A 19,838-nucleotide genomic window follows, 5' to 3' on the forward strand; every position below is an offset into this window, starting at 1 on the left:
GTACTTATGGAGAGCACTGTATATTCTTCCATCGGCCCAGACGAATGGCCAGGGCCGCGCGGCCCACTTCATTCAAAAATTCGAATTAACATTACGTACCCCGGCTCAAAGCGCTCATCAATTTCAAAATGTTTGAAATAGCCAATCAAAGTGTAGAAGGTGGGATTTAACGTTCACAGACGCTGAGCTGTGAGACTTGAATGCGAGCTCAGGTAAAATGTATGCAACTAAACATGACAATTCAGCAATATTTGCCAACCGTTTAGTTAATTGACAGACATTGATTTTCAGGAATGCAAACTACTACTGGCCTTTTCAAATTTCTCAGATTTTAATGCCGTTATTCGAGTCGTCACAATGTACGCTACATAGCCTAATGCAGTTTTCGGCAGACATGAGATAAGAGATAATGTAAATCTGCTTTCTTCCGTGATTTCACATCTCTAAGAAAATGTTTAAAAATCTATAAAAATCATTCTGAGTCAGTCTTACTAGCTTTCGAGTGGTGTGCATAGGAAAGTGATTTATATTCAGAATCAGAATCAGAATGAGCTTTATTGGCCAAGTATGTTTACACATACAAGGAATTTGTTGTAGTGACAGAAGCTCCACAGTGCAACAGAAAGACAGCAACAGGACAGGACACAGATAATAAAAGAATAATATACAAATATCCAAATAGGCAATGTACAAAGCAGCAAAAACAGGTCAAGTATGTGCAAATTAGAAATGAGAAAATAAAAATAAAATAAGTGAGTGTGGTGAATGGATAATGTATTATAGTTTCACGTTTATTGTTGAGTGTTCATGAGCTGGATTGCCTGAAGGAAGAAACTGTTCCTGTGTCTGGTCGTACTGGTGCTCAGAGATCTGTAACGTCGACCAGACAGTAACAGTCCAAAGAGTGAGTGTACTGGATGTGAGGGGTCCAGAGTGATTTTACCAGCCCTTTTGCTCACTCTGGATAAGTACAGCTCTTGGAGAGTGGGGAGGGTTGTACCAATGATTCGCTCAGCAGTCCGGACTACCCTCAGTAGTCTTCTGAGGTCAGATTTGGTAGCTGAGCTGAACCAGACAGTTATTGAAGTGCAGAGGATGGATTCAATGATGGCAGAGTAGAACTGTTTCAGCAGCTCCTGTGGCAGATTGAACTTCCTCAGCTGGCGAAAAAAGTACAACCTCTGCTGGGCCTTTCTGACAATGGAGTCTTTGTGAATATCCCACTTCAAGTCCTGAGAGATGATGGTGCCCACGAATCTGAATGACTCCACTGCAGTCACAGTGCTGTTCATGATGGTGAGAGGGAGGAGAGCAGGGGGGTTTCTCCTGAAGTCCATGATCATCTCCACAGTTTTGAGCATGTTGAGCTCCAGGTTGTTAAGACTGCACCAGACAGTCTTCTCCTTAACGTCCTGTCTGTAAGCAGACTCGTCACCGTCCTGGATGAGACCGATCAGTGTGGTGTCGTCTGCAAACTTCAGGAGCTTGACAGAGGGGTCTTTAGATGTGCAGTCGTTGGTGTAGAGGGAGAAGAGCAGTGGGGAGAGTACGCAGCCCTGAGGAGCTCCAGTGAGTGCTGATGGTACGAGTGCTGGATGTGAATTTAACCAGCCTTACTAGCTGCTGTCTGTCTGTCAGGAAGCTGTTGATCCACTGACAGACAGAGGTGGGGATGGAGAGCTGGGTTAGTTTATTCTGAAGGGTTTCCGTGATGATGGTGTTAAAAGCGGAGCTGAATTCCACAAACAGGATCCTCACATAAGTCTCTGGTCTGTCCAGATGCTGCAGGATAAAGTGCAGTCCCATACTGACTGCATCATCCACAGACCTGTTTGCTCTGTAGGCAAACTACAGGGGACCAGTGATGTCCTTCAGATAAACTAAAACCAGTCTTTCAAATGATTTCATGGCTACAGACGTTAGAGCCACAGGTCTGTAGCCATTAAGTCCAGTAATTTTGGGTTTCATTGGTTGGACAGGGATGATGGTGGAGCGTTTGAAGCATGAGGGGACTTCGCACAGCCTCAGTGATCTGTTGAAGATCTGTGTGAAGATAGGGGCCAGCTGGTTAGCACAGGATTTCAGACAGGCTGGTGACACACCGTCTGGACCTGGTGCTTTCCTTCTTTTGTTCTTTCTGAAGACCTGGCACACATCTTCTTTGCTGATTTGAATTGTAGGTGTGGGGGAGAGGAGGGTTGCTGGAGGTGTTAATGGTTGTGTGGAGAGGTGTTCAGGGCGGGTGTGGGGTGATTTTTCAAAATGACAATAAAACTTGTTCAAGTTGTCTGCCAGATGTTGATTTTCCAGAGTGCTGGGGGATGGTGTCTTGTAACTGGTGATATCCTTCATGCCTTTCTACACTGAAGCAGGATCACTGGAAGATAATTTTTTCCTTAGCTTGTCAGAATAATTCCTCTTTGCCACTCTGATCTCCTTTTCCAGTGTGTATTTGGCTTGTTTGAACAAGACTTTATCCCCCTTTCTGTTAGCATCTTCTTTGGCCTGACGGAGCTGTCTGAGTTTTGCAGTGAACCATGGTTTGTCATTGTTGTAGATTAGATGAGTCCTGTTAGGAATGAACATATCCTCACAGAAACTGATATATGATGTTACAGTCTCTGTGAGCTCGTCCAGATCGATGGCAGCGGCTTCATAAACAGACCAATCAGTGCACTGTAAAACCCAACAAGTTAGGGTGACTCAAACTGTTTGAGTAAACTGTTTGCCTTAAAAACCCGACAAGTTAAGCTAACTCAAACCGTTTGATGAAACGTATTACATTTAAGTTTTGTAAAACTAACAATTATGAGTGCTCTGAACTTATTTCAGTTGAGTTCACTAAAAGAAGACATACCCAACAAGTCACGGTAACTCAACCCGTTTGAGTAAACCAATTGCCTTAAAAACACAAGTTAGGTTAACTCAAACCGTTTGAGGAAACTTATTACCTTAAACCATTTAAGTTTTTTAAAACTAACAATTAAGAGTACTCTGAACTTATTTCAGTTGAGTTCACTAAGTAATTAAGTGATTAATTAAGTGCTGATTGAGCATTAGTGATGAACACCTGCAGTTAACAACCAGAATCACTGACAGAAAGAGAAACACAAGAACAACTAACTGAAATCAACTGAAATAAAATACATTAAATCTCAAGATCTAAACAACCCCACAAACAGCATCACCAGCTCCACTTATTAATAACCAGACTGACTTTATTTCTGTCAGACATCTACAGAAGATCTTATTGAGAATTAACTAAGGTTTAGATGTTGATTTAGTGCTTCATTTGAAGTAACCATGTTAGAGATCAGTGTCTGCTTTACTTGGGCTCTTGACCCTTGAGTTTATTGGTTTCTTCTTTTTTTCTGGCTGTTGTAAGCAAGTGTTCCTCGAGCATATTTGCTGCAACTCAAAAGCCCAGAGAAAATTATCAATAGTTGATTGTTACATATTTATAGTGACAATCATCTATTAGTGAACGGATCTCATTGAGTGTGAATGTATACTCCACATCCATTTAAGCAGAGATTAAACAGTTTAATCTCTGCTTAAATTAATGTAGTATTGATTGTAGAGAAAGTGATTCTAAGAGCCAGCAGTTATGTGACAGTCAGTTATTAAAAAGGACTTTCCAAACATTTTGTCCACAAAAAAGTTCTAATCTATGGAATCTGCTCGACTCACACAGACATTAAGAATCAGCTTATGAACCTCAACAATGGTGACCATTTAAAAATAAAAATAAAATAATAATCATATTGCAATGCATGCTGGGTACTAGCATAGGACAAAACTCATCAGTGGCTCCCAGCATGCATTGCATGATTTTTTTTATTTTTTTTTAAAGGTCACCATTGTTGAGGTTCACAAACTGATTCTTGATGTCTGTCTGAGTCCAGCTACTGCCATAGATTAAAAAATAATTTTAGGACAAACTGTTTGGAAAGTATTTATATTAACTGACCATCACAGAACCACTGGCTCTTAGAATCATTTTCACTATAATCAATACAGCATCCATATAATCAGAGATTAGACACACATTGAGTCTATGCTCACTCTAAATGAGATCAGTTCACTAACAAATAATTCTCATTACAAATATACAGCAACCAACTACTGATCATTTTCTCTGGGCTTTTGAGTTGTAACAAATATGTTCGAGGAACACATAGTTACAACAACCAAAAATAAAAACCTACCACAAATGTCAAGAGCACTACTAAAGCAGACACTGATCTCAAACATGGTTACATCAAATGAAAATAAATCAACATCTAAACCTTATTTAATTCTCAATAAGATCTTCTGTAGATGTCTCAGTCTGGTTATTAATAAGTGGAGCTGGTGATGTGGTTTTTGGGGTTGTTTAATCAGATTTTGAGATGTATTTTATTTCAGTTGATTTAATCTAAGGCGATGGTGTTTCTCTTTTCTTCAGTGATTCTGTTTGTTAACAGCAGGTGTTCATCACTAATGCTCAGTCAGCCCTTAATTAATCACTTAATTACTTAACTGCAAGTTTTAACACTTACATGGTTTAAACCAAGGGGAATTTGTTTACTCAAACGGGTTGAGTTACCCTAACTTGTTGGGTTTTACAGTGTACAGGCTTTGCAGATTTAAGTTTCTGCCTGTAGGTTGGAATAAGATAAAGCAAACAGTGATCAGAGAGTACTAAAGCTGCTCATGGAACCGAGTGATATGCGTCCTTTATTGTTGTGTAACAGTGTTCCAATATATTACTGCCTCTGGTAGGACATGTAACATGCTGTCTGTATTTTGGCAGTTCGCGGGAGAGATTTGCTTTATTAAAGTCCCGAGAATGATTTAAACAGAGTCCGGGTGTTGTTGCTCACTCTCTGTGATCATATCAGCGAGTTTCTGTAAAGCTGTGCTCACGTGCGCTTGCGGTGGAATGTAGACACTCACAAGAATGAACGAGCAGAACTCCCGCAGCGAATAGAACGGCTTGTAGTTAATGAAGAGCGTTTCTAGATCTAAACAGCACATCTTCTTTAACACTGTTTCATCTGTACACCACCTCTCATTGATGTAAAAGCACCTTTTGACATGCTCTGACATTTGTGCTTTTTTCAGTTGCTTATAAAAATATAAATGGCTAAAGTGTAATAAGTCAAGTCAAGTCAAGTCAAGTCTAAATAAAAACAAAACTGTGCAGATATATTTGTAGTGCAACAAGAGCTTATCAATCTGAGGACATTGTAGAAAAATAAAAAAAGAGATAAAGTGGCATAAGGCACATGGCAGAATAGATCAGTTACAAATTAGTTTGTAAATCAGTTAAATAAGACAAAACTGTGCAGATATATGTGTAGTGCAAGAAGAACTTGTCAGTAGGGAGAACAGTCCTTATATCAGACTATCCGAAGAGGTAGTTTGCAGTCAATGCTGGATGAGGTAGTGATCAGTCCAATGCTGCACAAGTGACAGGTGCTGGTCACAGTTTTTAAGTTGGTGAGGGGGGGGGGGGGGGGGGGGGGGGGGGGCTCATAGTGTCAGAGTTCAGTGTTGCATGGGGTAAAAGAGGGGGAGGGGGGGGCAAGGACGGGAGGGAGTTCAGCTTCCTGACAGCCTGATGTATGAAGCTGTCCTTCAGTCTGCTGGCCCTCGCCTGGAGACTCCGCAGTCTCCTCCCTGATGGCAGCAGACTGAAGAAGCTGTGTGTCAGGTGGGTGGGATCACCTGCAATGCGGAGGGCTTTGCGGGTGAGACGGGTGCTGTAGATGTCCTGGAGGGAGGGGAGAGAGACACCAACGATCTTCTCAGCTGCTCTCACTATACGCTGAAGTGACTTGCGGCAAGATGCGTTGCAAGCGCCATACCACACAGTGATGCAGCTAGTCAGGATGCTCTCGATGGTGCCTCTGTAGAAGGTGCACATGATGGGGGCGGGGGCTCTGGTTCTTCTCAGTTTGCGGAGGAAGTAGAGACGCTGCTGTGTTTTCTTGGCCAGTGCTACAGTGTTTTTAGTCCAGGAGAGGTTCTCTGTGATGTGCACACCCAGGAACTTGGTGCTGCTCACTCTCTCCACAGTCGCACCGTTGATGGTCAGAGGGGCATGCTGAGTGTGTACTCTCCTGAAGTCAACAACAATCTCCTTCGTCTTCTCTACATTCAGAGAAAGATTGTTGTCACTGCACCACCCAGCCAGGCGGCTCACCTCGCTCCTGTAGTTTGTCTCATCTCTGTTGCTAATGAGACCCACCACAGTTGTGTCATCCGCAAACTTAATGAACAGGTTGGAGTTGTGTGACGGTGTGCAGTTGTGGGTCAGCAGAGTGAAGAGGAGGGGGCTCAGCACACATCCTTGGGGGGCCCCAGTGTTCAGTGTGATGGTGCTGGATGTGTTACTGCCAACCCGTACTGCTTGAGGTCTCCCGGTCAGGAAGTCCAACAGCCAGTTGCACAGAGAGGTGTTGAGCCCCAGCTGGACCAGTTTGTGAGTGAGCTGTTGAGGGATGATTGTGTTGAATGCTGAACTGAAGTCTATGAACAGCATCCTGACATATGAGTCTTTTTTGTCCAGATGTGTGAGGGCTGGGTGGAGGGCAGCGGCGATGGCATCATCGGTCGAGCGGTTGGACCTATATGCAAACTGGAAGGGGTCCAGGGAGGGGGGGGGGGACAGACTTGATGTGGTGCATGACTAGCCGTTCGAAGCACTTCATGAGAATAGGAGTGAGTGCTATTGGATGGTAGTCATTGAAACAGGATGGAGATGACTTCTTCGGGACTGGAATGATGGTGGTAGCTTTGAAGCATGTGGGGACAACGGCCTGATTTAGCGAGATGTTGAAGATGTCTGTGAAGACATCAGTGAGTTCCACTGCACAGTCTCTCAGTACACGCCCAGGAATGTTGTCAGGACCCGGAGCTTTGCGTGCGTTGATCCTGCTGAGGGATCTCCTCACACTGTCCGGGGACAGCGTCATCACCTGGTCGCCGGGAGGAGGTGGAGTCTTCTGTGCAGTGGTGCTGTTTTGTGCCTCAAAGCGAGCAAAGAAGGTATTCAGCTCGTTCAGCAGGGGGATGGTGCTGTCACAGGTCTGTGGTGGGGGCTTGTAGTCCGTGATGGTCTGTATCTCCTGCCACAGGCTCCGAGTGTCTCTGCTGTCGCTGAAATGATGGGCTATCCTCCTGGAGTACTGTCTCTTGGCCTCTCTGATGCCGCGGGAAAGGTTGGCCCTAGCTGTCTTTAGCGACAGTATCTAATAACACTGTAAACAGCACAAACTGGGCTACAATATTATGTTAGCAGCAGTTATGTACATGATTGTGTTTTTGAGAAAGCAACGTTTATGCGTGGTTAGGGAAAAATTACAATTTTGAAGTCACTGAAATAAGGTCATAAAACACATACAGAATATTTGTTCACAAGACTTTTGAGAACTGGGTCTGGTAGCCTAGAAATGTTTCTTCAAAATGATCTGAAAATCATCTTACTCATTCAGAGAAAACAATATATTGATTTACAATTTCTAAGTCACTTTTTGAGTAGAAAGGGTCTATGCGAGAGGGCGTGAACTATCATTATCAATGCAGTGATTCACACCTGAGAAGACAAAGGCCCGCATAATGAGCTGCATAATGAGCCATTCAGTCAGGTGTGTGACTGAGAGGGAATTGCTACAAGAAAGAATGTGAGGAAAAAATAAATGTATATATTTTTTGTTTGTAGTTTATTTAGAATATATATATATCACATAAAATAACTTGAGATTCACTTGAGATGATCTTATATGGATACTGCAGTTGAATTTACACATGAAACATGTGGTGGTACAGAAGACACAATCAGGGAAAAACAGTGCAAAAAAATATAAAGTGTAAACTGGAAGAGTGCAAGATAAAAAAGGGTGTAAGGTTTTTAGAAGCCCACTCTTACACCCTATGTATAACCTACTCTCTCACGTAGTACACAGAACAGCTATACATATTTGTGCCACTCTAGGAAACAGTTCCTCTTCAGCTGAACACACAAGTGAACATCACATGCCTGGCATTTCCGAGGAGTGTCCTGCCTCTTACCATGCTTTGCTTTGCAAAGCACACAGGTCCGGCGACCAGCGCTGTTATCTGAGGCCTGCTTAGCTCCTGGAAATGGCACATGGTGAACACTGGTCTGTTTTGGTGATATTTTCTGTGACACACCACAGAGCTGTACATTAAAAGCATTGGTGGCAGCAATGTCCAAGAAGTGTAGAAAGATCTTTCTGTACCACTTCATTGTTTTGTGGTCTGTACTGTAGTACTGTAACAGCTGATCAGACAGGTCAACGCCCCCCATGTGCTGGTTGTAGGCAGTCACAGGTGCAGGACATGGAAAACTCTTTGTCATCCATCCATTTTCTGTTTTCACCCTCCTCTGCACAGTGTCTCCTGTATAAGCAGCATGGATGGTGGAACAGACAGACACCTCTCGTGTGTCCATCCACTTCACAAACACAAGATGTTTGTCTCGAATCCACCTGATATGGAGCCCCTCACAGATTTTCTGGGGAGTGAGTTAGCTGCATTCCGAGGGCAATCCTTCCTGTTGTCTCTGTAAGTCCCACATGCACCAAACTTCAAAGCAAACAGGTCTGTTAGGAGCTTGGGACTAGTGTAAAAATTATCCATGTAAACATGGTACCCAGAGCCCAAAACTGTACGGTCTAACAGAGATGTCACAGCATCATATGACAGTCCATGGCCTGTTGGAAAGTGGTTATTTCCTGTGTACACAGCAAAATCTACAGAATATCCATTTGATGAGTCCGCAAGAACAAGCAACTTGAAGCCCCACCTGGTTGGCTTGGCTTTCATGTACTGAGTCATTCCTGTGTTTGCTTTGCATGCCACCATTCTTTCATACACTGCTAAATTTGTTCTTGGATGAGAGATGGCCTTACATGCAAGCCGGATAGTGTCCAGGAGGGGTCTGACCCTGAAAAGATGGTCGTGTTGAGCTGTGCCCCTCTTTCTGTCATTGTCCTGGTCTGCATCTGGGTGACTCATGTGGACATTCCATGAAATGGTGCAGTATCTGTCCCTTGACATGATTGTGTCAGGAAAAGGAACAGAGAAATGACTGTCCTGCCGCCAGTAGTCTCTGATGGATCTCAACTTCACCAAGGCCATGTAGAAGAGTAGCCCAATGTAGCAGTACAGCTCACTGATGCTGACGTCTGTCCATTTATATTTATGGCCCTTTGCACGTGCCCTGGCAGCCTGGGCATTGGTGTTTTGACACAGAATGGACACAGCAGTTTCAGAAAAAAACAATTTGAATAGACTCATGGGAGTGTGTGCATCACATGGTTTTAGCTGTGGTCCAGGTTCCTGTGCGGGCAGAAATCTCAGAGCCTGTGGAGCCATGTCAACATCAGTTTCTGTTTTCCATGACCAAGTGGGCTGCTTATTTGATTTAGCTCTCTTTGCTACAGGTTCTTTTGCACGGTTATTCTCACATGTGAAAAAAAAGAAAAAAACAAAAGCATGTCGTTTAAACTAATAAACTACATTATTACCATTATTGTGTTACAATATAATGTACAATTACACAATTATTGAATGGAATTGAAAACTGAACAATACCTTTGTCCCCTTCCTGTGCAAGATGTAGGTGAAGGCGAGAGTGGTGTATTTACAGTCCTAAAAAAGTGTTGCAAACAACTGTTAGCATTTATTTTTCACAGTAGGCTACCTTAGTATTTGCATACTTGATGAGAAAACAGAATGCCAATAACAAATTAACTATATTTTAACACTATCAACCACATATAAAAATAATACTATAAAATAATAATACTATAATATATACAGTATAATCAGCTTTACTATGGTATGGTTCAAAAACACTATAGTATTTACTACAGATTACTATAGTATTTTTTTCATGTGGGATACAGGCATAACAAAAGTACAATTTCTATAAACCCATACAGGAAGATTTTATTATTGTGTTATCCCAACGTTTCTTAACAAAATTTAACTAACATCTGTAAAATTCTGAATGTGCACTTACTCATTGTGATTTTCCAGCGAACTCAAAACTGAACGACACTTGCGTGCCTTTCTTTTGCAAGATGCCGGTGATGCAGCCACAGTCCTAAACGAAAATTGAAACAATTGTTAACAATTACCAGAAGATGCATAGCTGATAATAAATTGCATCATTGATAAGAATGGACGTGCGTATGTGTCTGTCGATGGTCCACTTATCTGTGATATTTACAGCTTTCTGATACATTTACACCCAGGACGATCGAGAAAGCCAATGGTATTCAAAACAATACAAAACAGTATAACGCATTCAAAACAATTACCACATCAGATATTCGTGAAGAAAAGCCAGGAAAAATATAGTCTAAATCCATAATGTGTAAAAAAAAAAGTTTTGTAAGACATATATCATAGCATATATACCTATGGCATTATATATATTTGATTATCAGAATCAGAATCAGAATGAGCTTTATTCTTTATAATTGATACTGTAGGATCAGGGCTTGTATCTCTACTCAATAAATGTCTGCAATCAGGGTTCATCCCTGATAGTTAAAAAATGGCCACAGTCACCCCTGTGCTAAAGAAACCCTCACTGGATGCTTCTATTTTAGCAAATTTTCGGCCTGTTTCTGTTCTACCTTTCATCTCTAAGGTGATGGAAAAAATTGTCTCTTTACAACTCCAGTCGTTTTTAACTAATAATCACATCTATGAGACTTTTCAATCAGGCTTTAAATCACTGCATAGTACTGAAACTGCCCTTGTAAGAGTTCTTAATGATATTCTAATGGCCACTGATTCTGGTGATTCTGTCATTTTAGTTATGCTGGACCTGTCTTCAGCCTTCGACACTGTTGATCATGCAATTCTCATCTCTCGCTTGGAGTCTTATGTGGGTCTGGGAGGGGCGGTTTTAAATTGGTTAAAATCTTTCCTAACAAATAGAACTTTCTCAATTAAAATAGGAAATTTATCTTCCTCTTTACGCAAGCTAACCTGTGGTGTACCCCAGGGGTCTGTTCTTGCACCTACTCTCTTTTCTCTCTATCTACTTCCCTTGGGGTCCATCTTTAGGAAACACGGCGTTTCTTTTCATTGTTAAGCTGATTATATGCAAATCTATCTGCCTTTGACCACGGAAAAAAAGCATGTTCTTAATAGTTTATCAGCATGTCTGGCTGACGTAAAATCATGGCTCTCAAAAAATGTCCTTTTTCTAAATTCAGATAAATCGGAAGTTATTGTTTTTGGCCCCTCTGAAACTAGAACACAAAATATACCTAATCTTGAGTTCTTAAATTTAGCTATTTCATCCCGAGTGCGAAATCTGGGTGTGGAAATCGACAACGGCTTGAAATTTGACAGACAAATCAGCTCTGTAGTAGGTTCTAGTTTCTTTTATCTTCGATCTCTCTCTAAAATTAAAACCTTTCTTTCTAACGCCTCTTTAGAGGTTGCTATCCATGCCTTTATTACATCTCGGCTGGATTACTGCAACTCTCTATATTATGGTGTTTCAAAGACTCAAATTTCCCGTTTACAAGTTGTTCAGGACTTAGATCGGGAAACAAATTCCTCCTTCAGATTCCCAGAACCCGCTTGAAAAAAAGGGAAATAGAGCCTTTGAAGTGGCTGGCCCCACTCTCTGGAATAATCTCCCGACCCAAATTAAAATGGCTTCCACTTTATCTGAGTTTAAATTTGCTCTCAAAACTCATCTGTTTGTCTCGGCTTTTAACATGTAATTCATCCTGTTTTTATTGTTTCTAAGTGATTATTGATTGTGTTTCTTTCTTGTGTATCTATACTGTAATTATTGTACAGCACTTTGGTCGGCTGGCGGCAGTAAATGTGCTTTAGAAATAAACGGAACTTGAACTTGAACTTGACCTTTATTCGCCAAGTATGTTTACACATACGAGGAATTTGTTGTAGAGTGAGGAAGAAATACAGCATGATATGACATGAAGAAAGGGGGGAGAAAAAAAATGATTCACAGACTATGCTCCTTTGGGAGTACAGTGTGAAAACAGGAAAAACACCCCAGCAACAAAAAGCACATAGTCAATCAACAACATAGCCACACGACTGCAACAGGGGAGTTAATCCAGTTCCGGCAAGCAGCCATCCGGTCCTGCAGCCATTCTCGGCGCCGGTCAGACCCGCTTGTCAGGCTGGCGGTACAAAGCGGAGAAGTCAAGGGATCGGGGGTGGGGAGGTGAATGCATATCTGTATATATGTGCGTATGTGTGTGTGTATGTATGTATTTGTAGGCCTGGAGAGCCGCCACGCTGGCATTCAAATTAAGTTGTCTCAGTCCGCAGAATGTGATAGCGACACAGCACGTGGCTATGGAGACAGCCTTGATCAGGACCCAGACAGAGTCAACAATCCGCAGGTGTCTGTGGAAGGAACGCAAGAGCGTCTCACTGCAGTGCTCTTCCAGGGGTTGTTTTTCCAACAGCGACCTTGGCCGAGACCAGTGCTGGTGTGAAAGGGCCGAAAGAAGATAAGATTGCGATTGTTTGGTCTTGGGGCGAGTAGCCGTATTCCAATTTTCACGGCTACTCTCTTTGTCCATTCTGGTCTCCAAATCCATCAATTTTCCTTTGCAAAGCCGTAAGCTTCTCCGTGATGGTATCAATATTGCGGTTAATAGTCTGTGGTGAGGCTTTTGACAGCTGTACCCGTTTCCTGAATTTTTCAATAACCCAGGGCAAAGCCTAATCCAATCAGCAGAAGACCTGTTATCATGGTTCTGAATAGGTAGATATCTTCAATGTCCTCCACGGAAAGAGCCGCCAGACACACGACCCGTCACCTTTCCCATGCGTCCATCGTGTAGCCAGCTGCGAACGTCCCGCCAGGGCAGTCAGGTTCCCCCGAACCTAAACTTCTCGTCGAGAAGATGGTGTCAATTGCGTTGAGAGACCAGTTGATCAAATCCATGATTTTTCAGTTCGGAGAGCAGTGTAGAGAGAGTCTCTCAGGTATTAGACAATAGACGAGACGAGACGAGAGAGCAAAGCAGGGAAGGGAAGGTAAGGGGAGGAGAGGGAGAGAAAAATGCGACCGCCTTCGTTGAGAGCCAAACGAGAAAAGCGTTATGTAATGATAAATATATATTTATCATTACATAGGCTATACATAGGCTATACATCGTCATTATAAATCTTTATATATAGGCTTAGTTATATACGCACTTTGTAGGACATAAAAAAAACTAAAAACAAACAAACATGCAAATAAGTTCAAACATCCATTCAATATCTATTATTTCCTGAATATTACTGATGAACTGATCAAAAAGTAGGCTACTATAAGTGGCCTGTAAGGAGATAATAATTCATATTTCAACCAATTTTACTCTGAATAGCTGATTTTATTCTTACAATAGACTGTTTGGAAATTTCCAAATTTAGATATAAAATAGGCTATAGCTGAGCAACATTTTACATCACTAAGGTAATAATAAAAGGCTTACTCGTCAGGAATTATATCCTCCGCTGGGTCCAGACGTTCTTCAAAATACAAACATTCGTCATCGGAGTCGCGCTCTTCCTCTGAGGAGAATGTAATTTCTTTGTCACTGTCCAGAACCATCCGAAGTGCTTCTTCACCCGTGTAGCGTGCCATCATGCTTGACGTTTTATGCCATTTCTCAGGGGCGTGTACATGATTACCTGGCTCACCTCAGTTCATTTCCATATGAAAAGCATGCTCAATGAGAGGCGGGATCACATTAGCTGTAATGAGGCGATACAGGAGAAACCGGACCACTCCTTACTTTCATACGGATTACATAAAAACAGATTATTTGTTTTCGACTTGAATTGGTTAATTTAAAATTAGACATTTCAAGCTTTCTATACATATATTTATCTAGTCTTTGAGGCATGTTTTCGCTGAGATTCTGGTTGTTTTATTTCCGTGTCTGTGAAGAGAGGTGACAGAGACAGAGATGACAGAGAACGCACCCTGTTTATTTTCTTTATTCTACAAAATCACAGCGTGTTGTTGTTATTATGAGTGTATACAAATAAAAGTAGACCCCTTACAGATTCGAATGGTGTATTACTCTTATCTGAACAATCAAACATGGCAGAGTAATTCAAGCTCATTTCTGCCTTATCAGGAAAATCTGCCACAAAACGCGTATTCGCGTTTGTCGGGCCCAGAGGGTTAACCGCAAATGGATCTCTTTCAGATGCACACCTCATTAGTGGGGTCGGTTTGCAGTTGGTGTTTCACAGTTGTTCACCGTTTTAAATCAAGGTGAACCCGTATAACTGTCTTTCATAAACGAATTCAAATCGTGTTATTAGCAATTGTTAATCGCATTATGCATAGCAAATCAAGTCAAATTATTACTGTTGTTTATAGCAGCAGCAGCAGAATATATCTGGTTGCATGATAGTTCAGTGATTATACATGGGGTAAGTAAATCTTTAAATGGAAATAGGCTTTTATTACTTTATTTAACAGGGCATACAGAGATTTTTTGAACTCTACAAAACAATATAGGCATTATTTGTTTGCGTTTCATTGTTTAATAAAAGACGCTTATAGTAATTCTAAGTACTTTCGTGCAGCTGTAGCAGCAGTATGCATAGCTTTCAGATCACAATAGCAGCAGAATGGCATAGCAAAATTCAGATACGATGGTAGAAATAATATTAGAAGCAGTCTGCATAGCAACCAATTATCATTGCTAATATAGTAGGGGCAACAGAAAGTACTTTTTGTTGCATGCAATTTCAGTGACAATGCATGGATGGGCTACAGCAATTCTAGTATTTTCATGGAGTGTAGCAGCAGTATCCACAGAATTGCAGATTGCGTTATTAGCAAATTATTAATAGCAGTATGCATAGCAAATCAAATTATGCGTTTAATTGCAGCAACAGTAGGTAGACCATAGTTTACATTTACGTTTATTCATTTTGCAGACGATTTTATACAAAACGACTTACAATTGCTGAAGTTTCAATGTATAAAAATGGATGGTCGGTGAACTCTTCAAGTGAATAGGCATCATTTGCATTTCATTTAAAAGGGGCTTATAGCAATTCTTAGTACCTTTGTGCTGCTGTAGCAGTAGTACACAGTAAACTCTTCAGAGTAAAATTAACTCTATTCAGAGAACATTTGGTCCCACTCTAAATAGAGTTAAATTAACCCTGAAGCAGAGTTAAAGGTAATGAGCTAATTAAGTGACTAATTAAATGATGATTGAGCATTAGTGATGAACACCTGCTATTATTGTAACAGACGTAGGCAAGTAAGTGCTGGTGTGTGTAAACCTCACTCCCCTGATCTCAAAAAGAGGCGCTCTGGCGACTGACGCTAGAGGCCGTGACCTTTAGCCTCCTCGTTAGAGCGCCTGCCTCCCGCGCCGGAGACCGCGGTTCGAATCCCGCTTGGAGCGAGGCGAAGTAGAACCGGTTACATTATCAAGCAGAATCACTGAAGAAAAGAGAAATTTGTTCATATTATAGAAAGATCGTATGTATCAGCAGCATGCATAGCAAATTCATTTGCAATGTTAGAATAATATTAGCAGCAGGAAGTCAATTATTGTTGCTAATATAGCAGCGGCAGCAGAAAGTACTTTAGTTGCTTGAAATTCAGTGATAACGCATGGGGTAAATAACTCTTTAAAGTGAAATAGGCATTTTATTTCTTTGCTTATTTAACGGGGCTTACAGTAGATTTTGTGAACTCTTCAAAGCAAAATAGGTATTTGCTTGTTAATAAAGACGCTTATAGCATTCATAGCTATTAAGATCGCTAGTTTAGTAAATCATAGCAAATTCAGATGCAAGGTTAGAAATAATATTAGCAGCAGCATGCATAGCAAGTCATATTATTGTTGCTAATATAGTAGCGGCAGCAGAAAGCGCTTTAGTTGCACAAAATTTTAGTGATAACTCTGGAGGGTTACTTAACTCTTTAAAGTTCAATAGGCATTTATTACTTTGCTTATAAGAAAAAAAAAAGTGCTGCAGCAGTAGATTATGCTTCGCAAATTCTGAGTAAATTTGACAACCGCAACAGCTCGCACAGTAGCTCGCACAGAGCCTGAGTCAGGTGGTTGCTGGAGGTTCCTTAATTTTTCAGCCTACAGTGTGATTAATGACACACATAATGCTATTCTACCTAGGTAAGTTTGAGCTATTGCCTCAGACTCACATAGTTATTTAGGTCATTAGTTAAATAAACCTACGGGTACAGCACCCAGGTTCACATTGTTAAGTCACTAGTTAATTTATCTGTGCTCCATTAGCCCAGAAACACATTCAACTCAGGTCACTAGCTTGAGCTATCTGGTCAACCGATCAGGTACACACAGCAATAGTTCACTAGCAATAAGCCATTCGGCAAAGTCAGCCCAGGCTCACATAGATACACAGCAAAATCCCCAGTGTTAAATTACCACCGCCAAGTGTCTATATGTGTCCACACTACAAAGTGTTAAAGGTAACACTGAAGTGGTGTGAAATTAACACTGCCAAGTGTCTATATGGGTCCACACTACAGAATGTTAAAAGTAACACTGAAGCAGTGTTAAAGTTAATGAGGTAATTAAGAGAATCATTGAGTGATAATTAGCCATTATTGAACACACCTGATGTTAAAAAGCAGAATCACCAAAGAAGAAAATCACAATTAATCACAATTTAACACAATTAATCACAATCACAATTTAAGTCACCATTATAGTGGTCAGTGTTTACTTTAGTTGGGCTCTTGACCCTTAACTTTTTTAAATTAAATTTTGTTTGGCTGCTATAGCTGACTTATAACAGTCAGACTTTTCCAAAGAGCAAAAGACTGCAATTTATTCTCTTTACTTTCAGTGCCCTGGAGACACACATATCACCTTGGAAATCTCATGACTCCCCTTTCGGGGGGAGTCCGAGCTTCTGGCAGTTTTAAGACCAGTAACTTCGTCGATTCACTTCAGACCAATCAACCCATGGCTGGAATGACGAAGCTTTCACTCCCAAAGGAATTCATCAAGTCTCTACGCATTATACGTGCACCAGGACAATTTACTCAGCACCAGGGCAAAAAAGTAAAACAAAAAAAAAGTAAATCGGTTCACTCCGAGCAGAATCGATATTTTAATGTTTCCGTTCCTGCATTTCTCTGTATTATTACTGTTCCGAAATCGGTTCGAGTAGAAAATATAATGGTTAAAATCGTTATTTTTAAAATTGTCTTTGCCTATAATAATAATAAAGTGCAGGGTTTTCTTTACACAAAAAGAAAAAGAAAAAAAAATACAGAAAGAGATGTTATCTTAATCCGCTGCGCTTAGTCACAGCCAATACAGCATCATCTTTTATAGATTTTTACATTTCTAAATGTAGGCTACTAAACAAAAGAAAAAAATCTATTAATGCTTTAAAGACATTAAAGTAAACATTTTTAAGATATTTAAAAATGTTTGCTGCAAATTGTAAAAAAAAAAAAAGAAAACGCTACTTGTATAAAATTGCGTTTTGAGGAAAAAAACAAAAACAAAGTCTAAGCCACGTCACATTTTATTAGGCTATTATTCAGAAATGGTGTAGGGTAAAATGCTAGTAAATCAAAAATGTTGTATAAAATTGCGTTTTGAGGAAAAAAACAAAAACAAAGGCTAAGCCACGTCGCATTTTATTAGGCTATTATTCAGAAATGATGTAGGCTAAAATGCTGGTAAATCAAAAATGTTTACAAACATTATAAACACAGTTATTAGTTTCTCTCCACAACAAATCCTCTAAACTTAAGGCTGCTATAAAAGGCTATAAAAACGTCAATCCAAAAACAAATTAAAGGTGAAACTGATGCCTACCTCTCTCACTTGGCACAAATCCAAATGTTTCCATATTCTCGATGTATACTAAAATATTATTTATTGGTTTTTACTTTCATCGACGTAAAACATCATCCTTCACATCGGCAATAACAACATAGCGAGGCGGTGGTCACGCTGTCGGACAACGGAGCACTGTAATGTTTTACACGTTCCTTTCACTGTATTTTATTTTGATAATGAACTGGCTGCAATGTCGCAAAAATATGTGTCTTTGTGTGCGTGAGGCGCCAGCGTCGTTTTCCTTTACGAAAACGCTGGAATGAGTCACATTGAACCATAGGCCTAACTCAGCATTTTTTTTTCTTTCGTTTTGTTAAACTGTCAATAATTTACGTGAAATATATTTAGTGTATAGGCATATATATTCCTTTTTATGTAAACCTATAGTTTTATTCCGTTTTCTCCGTTCACAGAAGCGCCGCAGGTGCGTAAGATCTGTTGAATCCATCTTACTCTGTCATATAAACTCTAACGCCAGTGTTCTGACGATTTCTGCTGCCCTGTCAGATTTTGCTACCTCCCATTAAAACAGATGGTAGCAGAATTCATTGCCATTGCGACTAGAGTTCACAGCTGAGTGTGGGTGGGCATTTCATTTGCTGGATGCGTCAGCATCACATTTGCATAGTCTGTACTACTTGAATTCCTGATTGGTTGACAGCAAATTTAAAATATTAAATGGAACGATAAAATAACGTTATTAACCAGTTAATGGCCATTTCAAATTTTCGATTCTGTTCAGACCTATAAAATTTGATTTTGTTTCTGTTTCTGGTTCTGTTCCAGTCAAAATTTTGTTCGTTTCCGGTTTTCGTTTTCGTTCCTTGAACCGGTTTAGAGCCCTGCTCAGCACCAACAAAATCAATGCAATTAACTGCTTGTTAACTATTTAGATGCGCTTCTAAGCTTCGACCCCCTTTTAATTAAGGTGATGTGATTCTTAACAGGTTGTGGTTAGCTGATGTGTAAATCCTGCCATATCACTCTACTCTATTGACCACTAGAGTGCTCTCTCTCTCTCTCTCTCTCTCTCTCTCTCTTTCTCACCCTCTCTCTCTCTCCATGCCTTCCTTGCATTGGCATTTATGTTTAATGTATGTATGTTTGTGTATAGTTAAATGCTGCATGTTCCCCTGTAGTGTAGTTTAATAAACATCCATATGTATTCACGCTTGGTTGTCTGTGTCTGCTGCTCACATAACGAGGTCACTTTAACGTTCCGGTTTTGTTACATGCTCTGTGAGCAATGTTTCAGTAAGGAAATTATTTTTCGTGGCCAGAGAAATCATTTTCCTTAGAGTTAATAGACATTTAAATTGTACGTACTGCGGACGAACAAATCATTTTATTGTACTGTTAATGCTACAGTTAATTCCCGAGGATGAATATAATTGATAACAACCCGTTAACATTAATTATGTTCATCTCACTTTGAGCTAATTTGCTACAATAGCAAAACACACGGTCTCACGGCTTTCCAGAGCAGCAGCAGTACATATGTCTTGGCAATAGATCTGCTTGTTTTGGGGGGGGGGGGGGGTTATCTTTTATATTCCTTCTGCCTATAGGGATTATTTTAAGTATATTATTGTTTAGCAGCAGCATTCATAATTAATTATTTTCTTCTTCCAGCTTTGTTGGGGGATTATTTTGTATGCTATTTGTGCAGCAGCAGTATGTCTTAAATACTCACGGCACCGTATCACCATATGCATTGGCAGTAGCAAGTTCTTGTACTTGCTTGCAGCAGCTGCTGCAATAATCTACAACTACAATCAACAGCAGCAGCAATTCAGCAGCAGTGTAGCAGATCTATTCTGCCAAGATCAAATACAGTAACATTGTCATATCCATCACCATGCTAAAATCTTCCAAGAGTTTTCATGACTGAACTGTATGAAATTGATACAGAAATAATTGTGTATTTTTACTTCCCAGCCAGTGAGT

At 40.5% G+C, this 19,838-nt stretch overlaps 1 protein-coding gene across 2 annotated transcripts in view; it reads right to left on the reverse strand.

The window, feature by feature from the left end:
- Positions 1–19,838, reverse strand: part of pamr1b (peptidase domain containing associated with muscle regeneration 1b) — a 142,614-nt gene that overhangs the window by 89,225 nt on the left and 33,551 nt on the right. The window lies entirely within an intron of this gene.

Source organism: Barbus barbus (genome assembly GCF_936440315.1).
Source record: "Barbus barbus genome assembly, chromosome: 48".
Classification (NCBI taxonomy): domain Eukaryota; kingdom Metazoa; phylum Chordata; class Actinopteri; order Cypriniformes; family Cyprinidae; genus Barbus; species Barbus barbus.